Raw genomic sequence first — 16,393 nt, 5'->3', positions numbered from 1 at the left:
GTTTTAAAGTATTTAAATAACTCCTTAACTCTCTGGAGGGTCTGTTTCTATTGTCTTTTTTTTTTGTGCCTCTTTTTCATCTCTTTTGGATATCTGGTAACATTTTATTAAATTCTGGACAGGTATATGAAAAACCACAGAGGTTATAGATGGTACTTTCTTCCTCCAGCACCGAGATGCTGCGGGCAGCTCTGCTCAGCTTCCCGTGGTCTTAGAGGCCATTGTCTACCTCTTCATAGCTGCTCCTTCTGAACCAGCAAATGCCACGAGGGGAAATGCTGCTCCGATTGTTGGGGTCTGGGGTCCCTTCTTTTCCTAGATCTGGGCCCTTTAATTCCTGGTTATCTTGCTGGCCCTGAACTCCAAGTTTTGTCTCCATATTTCTGTGAGAAGATGAAAGTGCTGCTTAGCTCTTTTGCCCCTTAGCAGTTGCTTTCTGCTTGGCTTCTCCGCCTTTCTGTATGTGCCATGCCCTGACGAGATACGAGGTATGGAATGCTGGGCTCACCTCAGTGAGTTTCTCTTTTCTCTGGGCTCCTGGCCATACAAAGCCTGACTTTCCTGAAAATTCCCAGTGTCTTCAAACAGATGTATCACACTTTTGTAGCTTGTTCAGTGGGATGATTGCTCTGCTATATGATAGTCTGCTATAGCTGAAAACAGGGCTCTATGTTCTATTACAGCACTTTCTTCTACTATAAATTTCTAGGTGTGTTTCTTTCCCTCATTTATAAGTTACTTGAGAGCAGGAACCACATCTTATTCCATTTATCTCTGGTAAAATGCCAATTCATTCATTAATTCATTCGATAGTATTTTTTGAGCACCCACTATGGGCTAAGTGTGGAAAGATTCATCAGTGAATAAAACAGACAAGGTCTCAGCCTGTAGTCCTTGTAGTGGAGCTTATTTGCTAGTGGGAGAGAAGACACATGAACAAAGAAAATGCAAAAATACCAAATAGTAACATGTGTTAGTGTAATATTAAATTAGAATGCTGGAATGGAAGGCGGGTGGCCACTTAAAGCACTCTCTACGTGGGTCATCATTAGGTTGAGGTCTAAATGACAAAGAAAAAAAAAATCAGGCACGAAGAGCCCTGGAGTAGATCCAGGTATAGGGAGGAACAATGGCAAGGGACCTGGGGTGTTTGCTAAAGTGGATTAATGTGTGAGATTCTAAATTCAAAATGTCAATGTAAGCTTTTTTTTTTTTTTCTTAAGAGAACATTACTTTATACGTCTTGAAATGGCTTCTAATTATAAGTTGTAAATGTATCTGAGGTACTTCAGTCATTTAGGAATCTTGAATATTACTTATGGCTCCTGGAAGAACTAAGACATCTATAACAGGCATACTTCACTGCAGGAGGGTCCCTTGCCCGCCAGGGTGGCAAAGCTGAGTGGAAACAATAACTGATTTTTCCTTATCTTTGAGGCTATCTGAATTTGAAATATGCTATTTTTGTTTAACAATCATATTAATAATTATTTATATATGGGGCGCCTGGGTGGCTCAGTCGGTTAAGCGTCCGACTTCGGCTCAGGTCATGATCTCGCGGTCCGTGAGTTCGAGCCCCGCGTTGGGCTCTGTGCTGACCTCTCAGAGCCTGGAGCCTGTTTCAGATTCTGTGTCTCCCTCTCTCTCTGCCCCTCCCCCGTTCATGCTCTGTCTCTCTCTGTCTCAAAAATAAATAAACGTTAAAAAAAATAATTATTTACATAAAACAATTATATTTTTATCAGGGCTCTGTATCAGTCAGGAGCTTAGCAACCAACAAATTCCGATTCATATAGTTCAAGAGACTGCAAATAAGAGGCTGCTTACAGGGGTGTAGACAGGGCGAAGGGAACAAGCAGGGATGGTGAGGGATTAGCAATGGTGGGAGCCAATACTGTCCTAGGCCTGAAGGGACAAGGGGTGTTACAAAGTCCATTACTTCAGTCCAGTGCAAGCTGAAGTCAGGGAAGGGTGCAGCTCAAAAAATATGGCCCAGAGCAGGAAAGGAGCAAGAAAGAAATGCCTGGTCTTCTCTTTCCTTCTGCCTCATCTTGAGGTGCCTCCTTTGGCCAAACCCACCCAAGAGCCAGCTGGCAGTGGAGCCTGGTTGATGCAATGCGGCCCGCAGGAGTTGGTCCCCAGAGCTCAGAGCTGCATGGACAAAGGCCAAGGATGGACCCAGGGCGAGGAAGAAAGTAAGCCACAATGCACACATCCTCACTTTTGAAATAACAAGCAATAATAGGTCTGAAGAGAGTTTGTAGGTTTCTTTTGGAGCTCCAGCCTCACTAGGACCTGTGTGATACAAAGTGCCTTTCCCCAGCTAAGGATAGAGAACCTGAGGGGTTTTCAGTCATGTCTTTAAGCATAGGAAATTATTTGAAAAGAAGTTGAAATCAGCTCGGGGGACTCTGAGAATGGAATTCGCAGTGGAGTTTTTAAGGCTTGTTTTAAGGCCAAGTCTTGTGTTTGTGCTTGTGGGAGAAAGGGATAGACCAGGAAAGAGTAGGTATGAAGGTGCAGGATTGGGGGTCTGGGAAGAAGAGCCCTGTGGCCGACATGGATTTCTCAATGTATAATCATTGATACCCCCAGAAATTCTTGAAATCTAATCATATGCTGAAAATGTGTTTGCTAATGAAAGGTTCTTGACATTGATACGAGCATGGTTTTATGACGCACAAATACTTACATTTTCAATTCAGCAATTTTAAGTAGCCAAAATCTTCAACTGTCATTGCTCGACATATACAAAACGCCCATGCATACTTGTCTGTGTATTCTCCTACATAAAATATCAATGCTCCCAGGCTCAGATACTTGGTGGATTTAGGCTAAGTCATATTTAGACCACATCTGATATTTTGTCTAAAACTTCCCGAACTGAACAACCTCTTATTCTACATCCAAATATTGTGTAATATTTCAGTCAATAATTTTTTGTTAATGTCGAACTTAGATTTCCGTTGTTTCTCTTTCATGTGGAAAATAGAACAGTTCCTAGATGGGGAAGGGCATGGGATATATCTTATTGGATCAAAGGGTATGCATACCGTTTTGTTCTTGAGCACTTGAAATGATTTATGTCACATATTCCCTTCCAAAAGCTTAGTATTTACCATTCTAACTATTTTATAAATTGTTAACTCATTAAATTTCAAGCATTTCTGTGAAGTAGGTACTATTATTATTATGATGCTCATTACACATATGCGGGAGCTGAGAATGGTGGCATGGAGGGGTTAAGTACCTAACACAAGGCTGCACGGTTAATAAAAGGAATTAAAACTGAGATTTAAACAGGAAATCTGGCTCCACAGTCTGTGGCCTGCACTGCTATGTCAGGCTGTCTGCATTCAACAGTGGCTTGAGTTTTATGATAATTCCACTATTGTAGGGTTGAGATTTCCATATTATGAATCGAAGTGTGTACCAAACATTTAAACCAACATTTTCAAAAGCACCCAGTACATCAGCCCTCACATTAAAAATACTGCTAATTAGAATATTACCATAGCATTTAAATACAGAGAACAAACTGAGGGTTTCTGGAGGGGAGGTGGGTAGGGAGATGGGCTGAATGGGTGAGGGATATTAAGAAGGGCACTTGTTGAGATGAGCACTGGGTGTTAATATGTAAGTGATGAATCACTGGGTTCTACTCCTGAAAGCAATACCATGCTGTATGTTAACAAACTTGAATTTAAATAAATAGATTTAAAAAAAAAGGATATTACCAAAATAGAATCCATTAATGTTTCTTTGGGCCAATAAAAGGAAAAGATTTAACAAGCATTCCTTAAAATTCACTGCAGGAATGCTGCTATAGGATGTCCCCTGTAGAAAGGTTTCTCTCAACGAGTAAGTTTGGAGAACATCATGTGTTATATCCATGTATTTGAGATTCACGACCCACATAGTAAAAGTTCAATGAAGTCCTCACTAAAGACACCTGTTTAACTTTTTTTTAGCCCAGAATTTACCAAGTTAAGTTGACAAAAATTATTTTTTCACAGAACACTTATTATCAGACCGAAGGGCCAGTGTTGTACAATTTTGAGCTGGTCCCTTAAAATTAAAGCCTTGGCTCTGAGATTTCTTGAAGGCAAACAAAAAGTGGGGAGGGGCTGAAGAAAATGACCAGCAAGCGAAATGATTCAGGCTGGCATCTTTGTGTCTGCACTGTCCAAATTCTCCTGTTAAGGTCTACAACAATCTGCTAAAAGGGTATTTCCTATCACTGAATAGCGTCGTCTGTTGGATTTCTTTCTGATCTGAGGCAGCTCTTGATGCAAATTTGGGAAGAGTAGCGGTGAATCTCACTTGCCTTTCCTGTGTGTGCTGTAGATATCTCCTCAAATAGCCTTGCTTTGTTTGACATTTTAGAGTGATTTCTGAATGTTCAAAAAGGGCAGATTCTAAATCCAGATCTGGTGAGAAATGCTGTTACTTATCTGAGAAGAGCAGCAATGGAGTGCACACACAGATGTGAAAGGAGATCTTTTTAAAACAGAAATGAGAGAGGAGAGAGATAGAGAAGAACTTGATGTAGGAATTTGATATTACTGAAGGCCCTGCAGTTATGGTAGGCACCTCATGCTGTAATTTCTCTTCATTTGGGCTGGGATTCCCAGCCACATTCTAAGAATATGGTTAAGAACATTGTATTCTCTGTACTGTAACTCTCTCTCTCTCTCACTCTTGCTTTCTCTCGATTTCTCAACACCAGTCAGGTTTGGGCTTATTGTATTTTTGGACAACTCGTTCTGACTCTGGCTTTGTCCTCTCTTCCCATGTCTTCCCCACGGTAGTGACCCCTCTGCCCCATCTTTTGGTCCCTCTGGACAAGTCAACCCTCCCCAGGGCAAGATGGAGAACAACTTCGCTTTCTTACAGTCATCATTGCTTCTCCTGTTTCTCCCCATCAACTGGCTCCCAAGGCCCAGGACTATCAGGAACCACTGTTGTGTGGACCCTCAACGCTGCGCTTCTATTTTCCATTAGTCTTGGGCCTGCGCCGGCAGGGAGAAAACTGCTCTCTGGAAGTAAACTTGTGACCTGTGCAAAATGAATTCACTTTTCGATGGCACCAGAGGACCATTTAGTAAATTACTTTCATTGTACAGAATACCACCCTGGTGTCCTGGAAGATGGAATTGGTGTCACATGGGTGAGCTATTTTCTCCCTGAGAAAAAGTATACTTCCATAAAGGGCTCTGGCAGGTGTGTGATGATCTGGTCGGGGGGGCGGGGGGAGGGGGATCTGGCAGGACAGGGCAAGCATGGCGATAGAGTTTGGTCCCTAACACTTCTAGAAGTGGGTCAGGAGGGTTTTCTGGGGACACTAAAACTAATTCTTCACTGCAGTTTGTGGCAGTAACATTGACTAATGGAAACAACAACAATGGCAACAAGTGTTTACTTAGCTCCTGTCAAACTCTGGCACAGTGGAAGATACTTCACACGTATTATGTCACTTAATTTAGCAAAAACAGTAAGAGATAGGTATTTTGATATCACTGTTTCATGGAAATGAGACTTTAGAGAATTTAAGCCTCATATTAAGGTCAGGCACATAGAATGTGTTGACATGAGAGTACAAATTCATTCATTCATTCAACAAATATTTATGTTACAGAGACCCTTCTGGGTGCCAGGGATATAGCAGGCAGCAAACCCCCCAAATGAGAATATAGTATATTAGACAATGAAAAGTGTAATGGAGAAAAATAAAGCAGGATAAGGAGATGGAAAGCCTTTTTGTGGATGACTGTTCTATTTTATGTGAGCAGGGGTCAAGGAAGTTGTCTCTGATAAGGTGACATTTAAATAGAATTGAAAGGAAGGCAGAAGTGAGTCACGTACATACTTCAGAGACCAGGAAACAGTAGGAGCAAGGGCCCTGTGATGAAAATGTGCTTGGCGTGGGCAAGGACAGGAGATCAATGTGACTGGAGCAGAAAGGGGGAGGGGCAGGGGTAAGAAATGAGGGTAAATGCCCTTATCAACGAGACCTCCGAGAGCTTCCTCGCCTCTTTTGCCACGTGAGTACACAGTGAGGACTGCGGCTATCTACAAACCAGGAAGTAATCTTTCATCAGACACTGAATCTGTTGGTGCCTTCATCTGGGATTTCCCAGCCTCCAGAACTGCGAGAAAGTTTTTTTTTTAATTTTAATTTTTTAATGTTTATTTATATGAGAGAGAGAGAACTTGAGCAGGGGAGGGGCAGAGAGACAGAGACAGAATCTGAGGCAGGCTTCAGGCTCTGAGCTGTTAGTACAGAGCCTGATGTGGGGCTCGAACTCACGAACCATGAGATCATGACCTGAGCTGAAGTTGGACACTTAACCGACTGAGCTACCCAGGATCCCCAGAGAAATAAGTGTTTTTAAGCCACCCAGTCTATGGTATTTTTGTTAGAGGAGCTCGAATGGGCTAATTCACACTATAAAGGCTAGTAAGGGTTCTTCCTTTTGCCATGGGAGATATCAAGCCCCTGGTACTCTTTAATTGCCCAGAGTCAGGAGGCCCAGCCTCTATGCCCCAGGAGAGAATAGTCACCCTTTGGGGTTCCATGAATGGATCACAGATGGATGCTGTAATTCTTCACTCTTCCAGCTAGGTATAGAGGAGAACAATACCCCTTTCACCTTCACCATCTCTGTGCTTTTTGAAACTTGCATGGGGAAGTGAGTTGCCCAGCAGAACAACTCTGAGGAGGCCCCTGCCACCCTCTAGACCCACATACCACGTTGAGTCACAAGATTGGACAAATGGCTTCGGGTTTTCCCACATTTCTTCCTGAGAGATTTCCTGGGCCAACTCCATGCTGAATATGTCGTGAATATATTTTCTTTAATCCTTAATCACCATCCGATAAGCCCTCCCTGAATGTTCCCCTATCCCCATGCTACTCTGTACATGCTGAAATCTGACCCTTCTTCCATTTCTCTTCATCTGTCCAACCTTCCCTCTATGCCCTTTGGAGCTCTTGGTTGTCATTCTGTCATCAGCACACACATTCTCATCCTCTTCCCTGGATGTGCCCTTTACCCTCTCACTCCAGCTGGACCCTGGCTCTCCCTGAGGACACTGCTTCTTCTGCAGTCTTCTCAAGGAGAGACTTTTGATTTCATACCCCATGGACCTTAAAGCCTGGAAAAAAGGGCAAGTCTCTTCCTGACTTGCCTTTGCTACTTCTAATTAATCATTGCTCTTGCTTCCAACTTCAAAGCTCTCAGCCCCTTTGAAGCACATCATCTGATGTTACCACCTGCTACCCCACCTTGTTGTCATTCACTGACCTTAGTCCTTGTGCCTCCAGCACCTGCTTTGCTGTCTTTATCTCTACTGCCAACGATAATGATAGTGACAGCGCTCACTGAGTTTTCTCTCTTCTCCTGGAACTCTTCTAAACACCCCAAAAGCTTTATCTTATTTAATTCCTTTAATGCTATGAGATAGGTATTGTTACCACCCTCATTGTATAGATGAGCAAACTGAAGTGCAGAGAGTAATACACTTTGCCTAACATCACACACAGTTAGTGACAGAGTCAGGACTGGAAATGCAGGCTGGCTCCTGAGCGTGCGCACTTAAACACTATATTAAGCTGTTTCCTTGTCAATGTTCTTGGCAAACTTAACAGCTATGCAGTTGACCCGTTTGACACCCTGGCCTCTCCGTTCCTTGATCTCCTTGGTTCCTCTACTCTACCACAACTACCCACACCTACAGTCACATTCATGGCCTTGTCATCAGTGATAACAGCGTTACCTCAAAATGTTGATTTTGAGTTTTGCACTCTTTGTGTCTTTCTAACCCTCTACAGTAGTAGTCCCAATTCAGAAATCCCTCAACCTTGGGAAAGCCTCAATTCCAACAAATGGTATTAATATATCCCGTACCCCCTGCCCCAAATCTTCATATCCTTTCAGTGGAGTATGGCAACAAGTTGAGGGAGCACTTCCTGATTTATCTAAGGCTGTATAACAAATCACCACAGAGCTTAGTGGCTCAAGACAGCAAACTTTATTTGCTCACAATTCTGCAGGCCAGAAATTTGAGCAACACTTGACTGGATGGCTCTTCTGTTCCATGTGGCTTCAGCTGGAGATCCTCATGAGGCTGGAGTCAGATGACAGCTGAGATTGGAGTGTCCACGACTGCCTATCTCAGGTCTGGAACCTCGGTGGTGATGGCTGGGATCTCTCTCTTGCTCTCTCTCACTCACTCTCAGTTCATGCAGGGCTGCCTCCAGGGTCTGTCTTGGGCTTCCTTACAGGACAGCTGGATGGCAAGAGTGAGTATTTTAATTGGCAAAGCTCGAAGCTGCAGAAACTTTGCACACAGCACACAGCACTTTGGCTGCATTCTCTTAGTCAAAACAAAATATACAGTGAGCCCCAATCCAAAGGGAGGGGAAATAGACTCCACCTCTTGGTGGGTGAGTGGCAGGATCATACCGCAAAAGAGCATGTGCATGGGGGGTATTGTTGTAGCCGTCTTTGGAAATACATTTTAACCGTGACATAGCACTTCAATTTCCTATTACCTGTCTCATCCTCTCCCCTTTCCTCCTTGCCTGACAATATTCCTGACCTGGTCAAACCCAACTATCAATCCACTCCATGCTTGCATTTGAGTAGATGAATGTTTCTGGAGAAAAGTCATGCAACTTTCTGAATTTTTAATAGAAACGTTCTAACTTTCTAATTTTGCTTCCAACCAGCTGGCCTTCTTTCAAATTTGCATGCCATGCTCCTTCCAGTCTCTGGCCCCTGAATGTGACACTCCCCCAAACATTTGCATGGCTGCTGTCAACCATTCACATCTCATCTCCTCCCAGAGGCCTCTGAACACCTTAGTCAGGAAGATTTCACTTGCCCTCTTGTAGACACCCCATATCACATTACTTCATTTTTTCATAGAAGTCACCCTCTAAAATTTGCTTATTCATCAAATGGTTTCTGTGTTTACTGTTAATTTCCTCACCAGAATGCTAGCTTTTTGAGGGCAAGACTTTATCTTGTGATCCATAGAGTCTAGACAAGGCCTAGCACAGAGTATGTTCTCTGTGGATATTTATTAACTCGCTGAACCAATGCTTTTTGGTTTACTGAATCATATAAGTAATTCAAGCATATGAGAAAAATTTCAAATAACATCAAGGCATAAAATAAAAAGTAAAATTATCCTTCTGCCTTCTCCAGGTCCTGCTCCTAAAAAGTAAGTTGGTTTGGGAAGTTGCGGAATTTAGCACATGAACATCATCCCTCTCTCTCCTCTTTTTTTTTTGAAAGTTATATTGTTGTTTAGAATGTCTTCTTTTGTTTCCCTTTATAACTATATACCTTCTTTTGGTTATACTTTATCACTATTTCTTGGGTCCCCTTTATGTAATAAGAGAAAAGGTACCATAGCCTCTCCCTTCCCCTAGTCTCTATCCCCTCTCCCCTCAACATGGGTTATTACTGTTACATGATCAAGGTTTATTACATTTATATTCTGATCTGTAACTATAATTACGTCTTCTGTGCTTTTACGATAGGTTAGTTTCTTAAAATCAAAAGCCATTAAATGGCAATTGGAAATTATAATTATGTAAATATTATTCAGTGGAGAACCAAGTAGTTTGATTAGAGTTGTAGAGAAAGAAAAATAATCCTAAATTACCAAACTTATGGCACTCAAAGGAGAAAAGACCCAATCTTCAAGGTCAAATGAGTTCTCTGTTTTCCACTTCATATTACTTTACTTGCTAAAATCATGCTGCAGTTTAATTTGCTTTGATTTGACATATGACATTTCTTGACAGCTTTCTTTATCTTTTCTAAAATCTCTAATTGCCTCTCTTTTTTTCTTGTTGATATGAATATTATAATAATAAAATAAATCTTTTATAGCAGTTACTCAAGGTCAGGCACTAAATACTGTGCATGCATTATTTCATTTAATACCCACAATGACCCCAGGAAGTAGAAATTATTTTTATACCCATTTTTAAACCAGAAAAGTGAGCCAAGGGGAATTTAAGTAATTGCTCAAAGTCACATACTTAGTTTGTAATTTGAACCAAGCAGTCTGATTTTGGAGATGGAGATTTTAATCACGTGATTTATTTATCTAATTAGTAGGTATATCAAGCTTCTATAATTACACTGTTGTCGAAATAAATCGATTTTTTTTAATTGATGGCCTTTACGGGGTGCAGGGGGCATTCCCAACTTCCTGTTTCAGTGTGAGTTTTAGGTTTTAGTATTGCTGCATAGCCGTCATCTTGACATTTTTTTTGTTGCACTTCTGGTTTGATCCACACATCTTCCTGTTTCTTTCGTTTCATTTAAATTTTTGCTGGCATACATATAAGTCTTTCAGAAAGTGTAACTAGAAAGCCAAATTTCTGAATCCTTGCATGTTTAAAAAGTTCTCGCACTTGATTGATGGTTTGCTTAGCTATAGAATTTAGGTTGAAAATAATCTACCAGAACTTTGCTGGGATTGTGCCACTATCTCCCAGGATCCAGAATAATTGATGAGAAGTCTGATGCCCATTCTTTTGTAGATATTTCCTCCATCCCCCCCTTAAGGTTTTTGTTCTTCTCTTTAACTTTGATGTTTCAAAATTTCATAATAATATGTTTAGGTGTGGGCCTTTTTGTTCAGTAATTGGTGCATCCAAGACTTGTGTTAGCTTCTGCTCTAGGAAATTTTCTTCAATGATTTATTTAATTTTCTTCCTTCCAGTTCTTATTTTTTTCTCTCCTGGAACTCCTGTGGGATTGGTGGTGGAATTCCTAGATGGAAGTTAGAGCTACCATTTTGCTTAAGTTTTTCTCCTCTTTTCCTTTAAAAATTTCCTCCTTTCCTTTCTTCTTTCTTCCTTCTTTTAAATCTCAATCTTTTCTGTGACTTTGTCTTCTGGCCCTTCTATTGATTTTTCTTTTGACAATTATGTACTTAATTTCCAAAGCATTGCAGTTGTTCTCTGTACTATGTTCAAGTATCCTGTTCAATTTTGATGGATACAGTCTCTTTTCAAACCTGTACATGCACTTTAGTAATCAGTTCCTTTGTTTACCTTCGAGATTCTTTCATGCTGTTGGTTTTCTTAAAATGTTTGCTGAGACTTGGTGGCTTGTTCCTGTTTGTAATAGAAAGATTAGATTTTTAAATGTGGGCCACTAAGGTAAATTCCTTTTGGAGCCGAGGAGATCTCTTTTTACAGCAGATATCACCATCCTTCTTTTCCAAAAAGATGTCTCTGGGCTATTCATACTCTGGGGGCAGTTCACACTGCTTGCTCCCCATATATAACCTGGTATATTTTTATCCAACTAAAACCAGAATAAAGTGAGTGCCATGGGAAGGCTTAGGGAGAAAGAAGGGGAGTCTGTCGTATAGGTGGTGGTTCTGCCACGGGTTAGTATTTTAAGTGGCTGATTGTGTACAATGGAACCCTAGAAGGTTTTTGTTTTTGTTTTATTATTATTGTTATTGTTATTATTTTATTTATTTATTTTTTTTTAGCAAGAGCAGGGGAGGGGGCAGAGGAGAAAGAGAATCTTAAGCAAGCTCCATGCCCAGTGTGGAGCCTCATATGTGGCTTGGTCCCACGACCATGAGATCATGACCTGAGCTGAAATCAAGAGTCAGATGCTTAACTGACTGAGCCACCCCGGAGTCCCTGTTTTTGTTTTTTTAAAATGAAGACTTTATTTTTGTAGAGCAGTTTAAGGTTCATAGTGAAGTTGAGAGGAAGGTACAGAGGTTTCCCTTATACCCCCTTCTTCCACATACGCATAGCCTCCCCCACAATGGATATTCCACAACAGAGGGGTACATTTGTTACAACTGATGAACCTACACTGACACATCCTGATTACCCCAAGTCTATAGTTTACATTAAAGTTCACTCTTGATGTACAAACGTATGATGACATGTATCCATTACTATATTATGCAAAGCATTTTCACTGCTCAAAAAGTCCTCTGTGCACTTCCTGTTGCCCCTTCCCTCCCCCTGCCCCCAACCCCTGGCAACCATGGATCTTTTATTTGCCTTTTCTAAAATGTCATATCCAGAATGTCATATTATTGGAATCATATAGTATGCAGTCTTTTCAGATTTGCTTCTTTCACTTAGTAATATGCATTTAAGTTTTCTCTCCAAGTCCTGATAGTTCACTTCTTTTTATTGCTAAATAATATTCCTTTGTCTGGATGGACCACAGTTTATTTATCCATTCATCTACTGAAGGACATCTTGGTTGCTTCCAATTTAAAGTGTTTTTTAATGGTGGTGAGTTTTTTGTCCTTGTGTCAAAACCCATTGATCAGAACTATCTCCTCCAGCCCTGCATTATCTTACAAAGTCACTGCCCCACTGTAACCACTGGCAACACAGCCAACTTCCAGGACTCAGAATATAGAGTAACTGTTTAAATCTCTGTTGTCTAAGAAGGGGCTTGGCAGGTTACCCTTGGGCCAGCCCTGGCCTCTTCCTAACTTCTTATTTCGTGCCTATTTTACCACGAATATATCTTTTTTTCCCTCGTGAATATGAGATCATTGTGAAAATTCAAAAAGTTCTGAAGTTGGAATATTAACTATCACTCAATATTATACCACTCAGTAAACAGGTGAAAAGGTAAGTAGCACATGATGTATACAGTTTTTAGTTGACTTAAAAAATTTTATAGCTCGTATTTTTTTGGTAAGTTTATTTATTTTTGAGAGAGACAGAGACAGTGTGAGTGGGGGGAGGGGCAGAGAGAGAGAGAGAGAGAGAGAGAGAGAGAATCCCAAGCAGGCTCTGTGCGGTCAGCACAGAGCCGGATGCAGGGCTCAAACTGACGAAACTGTGAGATCATGACCTGAGCTGGAACCAATAGTCGGATCCCTAACCAACTGAGTCACCCAGGCGCCCCTATAGCTCGTGTTTTTAAACATTCTTCAAAACATGATCCCTGATTGTTGCATGGTATTTATCACATGGGTATACTACAGTTCAATTTTTCTCTACTTTTGAAGTTTGGGATATTTCTAGTTTTTTTTTTTTTTTTTTTTATCATGAATGCTACTATGAGAAATAAACTCATTCATAAAGTTTTGCTTTGTTTTGTTTTCACACATTTCTTAGTTCCTTGGATTAATTCTTAGAATGCAGGTAATAGACAAAAGTGTTTCAACACATTCTAGAGCTTTTGTTACATACTGCCCAATTGTCCATCTGATCGTGAAAAATGGCTAGACTTTTTGCTAGTATGTAAAAATTCCCTTTTGACTGAACTAACATCTAAACTTGATATCGTTTTAAAAAAGAGAGAGACTGGGGAAACAAAGATTTTCTATCAGTATGACAGGAGAAAATATTTTTAGGCGTTTTTTTCTCTTGCATTTTTAAAAAATCCTTAGTGAGATTAAATATGTCTGGTATCCCATTTGCATTTCTTCTTTAGCAATTTTTCCTTTCAGATCTTTTGCCTTTTATTGTGCTAGTGTGCTTCTCTTTTATTATTTGTAAGCCTTTTATAAATTAAGAATTTTTCACACATTTATATGGACGTATGCATATCTGTATCTACAAAATCAAACAATTTACTTAAATATTGTTTATTTAAATCTTGCTATTGTTGCGTTTCTAAAGCAGGGGTGAGATGTGAGCCCTCCATGGAAGGGTTGGGCCTCCTCTCGGAGGCACAGAGCCCACAGAGCCGTCAGCGCTGTTACCATTTTGCAAAGCTCCAGGGAAGCAAAACAAAAGAAACAGGGCAGCTTTGAAGGTCCCTGCCAAACTCTTTAGAGCAACAGGATTAGGAGGAAAATGAGGCTTCTAAGAGCATGACTAAACATTTAATACCCCCTTGGAACCCACAAAACAAAAACACAATCATCTTCATCTCACAATTAGAAAGAAATCACGAAGGACAGTGGCTTTGCTGATCTCCTTAAATGCATTATAAACCTTAGATGGAATTTTTTTTTTTTTTTTTTTTTTTGCAACAAAGTGGCCAAAGCTTTATGGCTAGCACAGGATAACTCAGAGCAGATCTTCAGGTACCCAAGACTTTTCATCCCTAGAAACATGGGGCTTAATTTCTACATCATAGGTGGTTTTAGTCTGCATAAATTTACTACTGCTTTTGAAATAATTCAATTTCAAGAACAATGGAAGCTCGAACCCACTTTGGTGGTGGCCATTAATAGCTCTTGTTTGATGAATAATTCTGAAAACTCTTTTTTTCTTGTCACAAAAAATGAACTGGTGATGCATATGCTAGCATTAAGAAAGAGCTTAATATATTGGCAGATAAAAACACAGCACACACTGAAGGAATGTATTATGGACATAAGCCATAAAAATGTTTTCAATTTCTTTTGGTGTTAGGATACAGCGTAAGAAACTAGTCAATTTCTGGAGAGTCACTTGAGGCAATTTGCATATAGAATGTTTATGGCAGATGTGACTGAATAAATGGAGCCAGTTCCTGTGAATGTTGCCTCCCATCTTTGTCCAGGCTACCAGCATCTGGAAATTGTGGCCATGCTGCATTAAGAAAAATGATTACAGGGATCGAAGACAATATTAGGTCTTCCCCACAAAGTTTATATGATTTTAACTGAATTTGCAGCTAACTGATGTAGTACTATTAGAGGTTTCTGTGAAGTGAGCAACTTAAGGAACTCTTTCAACAGCAAGAGAAATAAATATTTTTCTCCCAGTCCCCAAAACTTTTTTCTTTTCTTTTCTTTTCTTTTCTTTTCTTTTCTCTTCTTTTCTTTTTTCTTTTCTTTTTTTTCCTTTCCTTTCCTTTCCTTTCCTTTCCTTTCCTTTCCTTTCCTTTCCTTTTCTTCCCTCCTCTCCTCTCCTCTCCTCTCCTCTCCTCTCCTCTCCTCTCCTCTCCTCCTCTCCTCTCCTCTCTTCCCCTCCCCTCCCCTCTCCCTCCCTTTTTCTCTTCTCTTCTCTTCTTTTTTTCAATGGTGTAACATGAATTCACCCTGTTTGTAAGCACTGACATCCTTTTGCATTTCATCCTGGAAGAGAGCTTACTGCAAAGCCTTCTTTACCGCCAGATTCTGGGGAAGCATTTATTTACCTACCAAGGGAGGGGCACTTCATGTGGATAAAAAGTGATGAAAAGGCTATGAAAAGTGACACCACTGAAAGAGAGGATCATTGGCCAAATTACAAAATGCAACAGACAATTTTCTTTGACTCCATTCCAGATGTGAGAAACAGGTAACGTAAGGCAATCATCCTGCCAACAGGACCGGTTTCCTTGGGGCCCTGGCAGAGACAAGGAGGGGCACAGTGAGTGCCACAGATTGTAGCTCATCATGGACTTCTCAGCCCAGATGCAATGGTGAAAATAGATAGGCTCCACTTTCTGTTTGGTTACCTTCAGGGGTCAGGTCCCAGTGCATGTCACGAGCTCTGCTGGCCGGCCTCTTTCCCAGCCACCCTCCGCTGGCTCCAGGGTCTTCTCAAGAGCAAATGTCACCAGCTCAGGTTGGCCTTCCGTGACCTGCCCATTTAAGTTACATCTCACAGTCACAGACACTCATGGCCTCCTGTGGTGTTCCTTCATGGCTCCCACCGTCATCTGTAAATGCTCATTCAATTGTGTGCTTACCGGTTTCTCCGGCCAGGCTGTGGTCAGGGCTCTCTGCTGCTCCCCTGCACCTGTAGAAAAGGTGCCCAGTAAACCTTGGTGGCAAACGTGGGAGATTTGTGGTTTTCTGAGGGCGACTGGTGTCCATTCTCCTGCCTTGTCCAGGCAAAATTCTCCAACAGCTTGATTTCCATCTGTTTCCTTTTTCACTTTCTCTTTCCTTTTCTCTGTCCTCCCTCCCTTCCCCCTGTTCATTTGTAACAACTTTATTGGTTTCCTTGTTTTTTTCTCCCGTGTTTCTCTAGAAGGAAGCAGATGGGTAGAGGATTTCAGATGAATACTGAATATCACATCCCCATTGATGAGATCATTTCAGAATATTCTAAAATTATTCTTCATGGTTCCATGGCCGGGGAGAAAATATCCCTGGGTTTTTGAGAGTCAGGATGCTGCTGCTGCCAGGTTTAAATCATTATTAAAGAGACAAAGGCTCACCAGGATAAAGCTGCTGGAAAGTTTTCTTCAGCAGTAGAGTATATTCAATAAATACCACTCACCTGGAGGTGTGCTGGGTGAGAGCTCCTTCTTTTGTGTGTATGTATATAGTTACTTGTTACTGTACCTAAATGCCACATCTGGGGGGAGCTTACTTTTCTTTAGAACTTTAAGATAGCATCCACCCCGGGACTACCAATAGGAGATGGCTTGGCCCTGGAAAGAATTTTTAAAAAATTTTTTAATGTTTATGTTTGAGAGAGAGAAGGAGAGGGAGAGAG

At 41.0% G+C, this 16,393-nt stretch overlaps 1 long non-coding RNA gene across 1 annotated transcript; it reads right to left on the bottom strand.

Moving 5' to 3' along the window:
• Positions 1 to 8,011: 8,011 nt before the first annotated feature.
• LOC102899057 lies at positions 8,012 to 15,922 on the bottom strand. The gene is made up of 2 exons (XR_890746.3): positions 15,639 to 15,922; positions 8,012 to 8,292 (listed from the first exon to the last, which is right to left on the bottom strand). It is a non-coding gene; the product is annotated as an uncharacterized LOC102899057 (long non-coding RNA).
• Positions 15,923 to 16,393: the final 471 nt, after the last annotated feature.

Source organism: Felis catus, chromosome C2 (assembly GCF_018350175.1).
Source record: "Felis catus isolate Fca126 chromosome C2, F.catus_Fca126_mat1.0, whole genome shotgun sequence".
NCBI lineage: Eukaryota > Metazoa > Chordata > Mammalia > Carnivora > Felidae > Felis > Felis catus.
The sequence above is the reverse complement of the archived record's forward strand: the minus strand, read 5'-3'. Positions and strand labels throughout refer to the sequence as shown.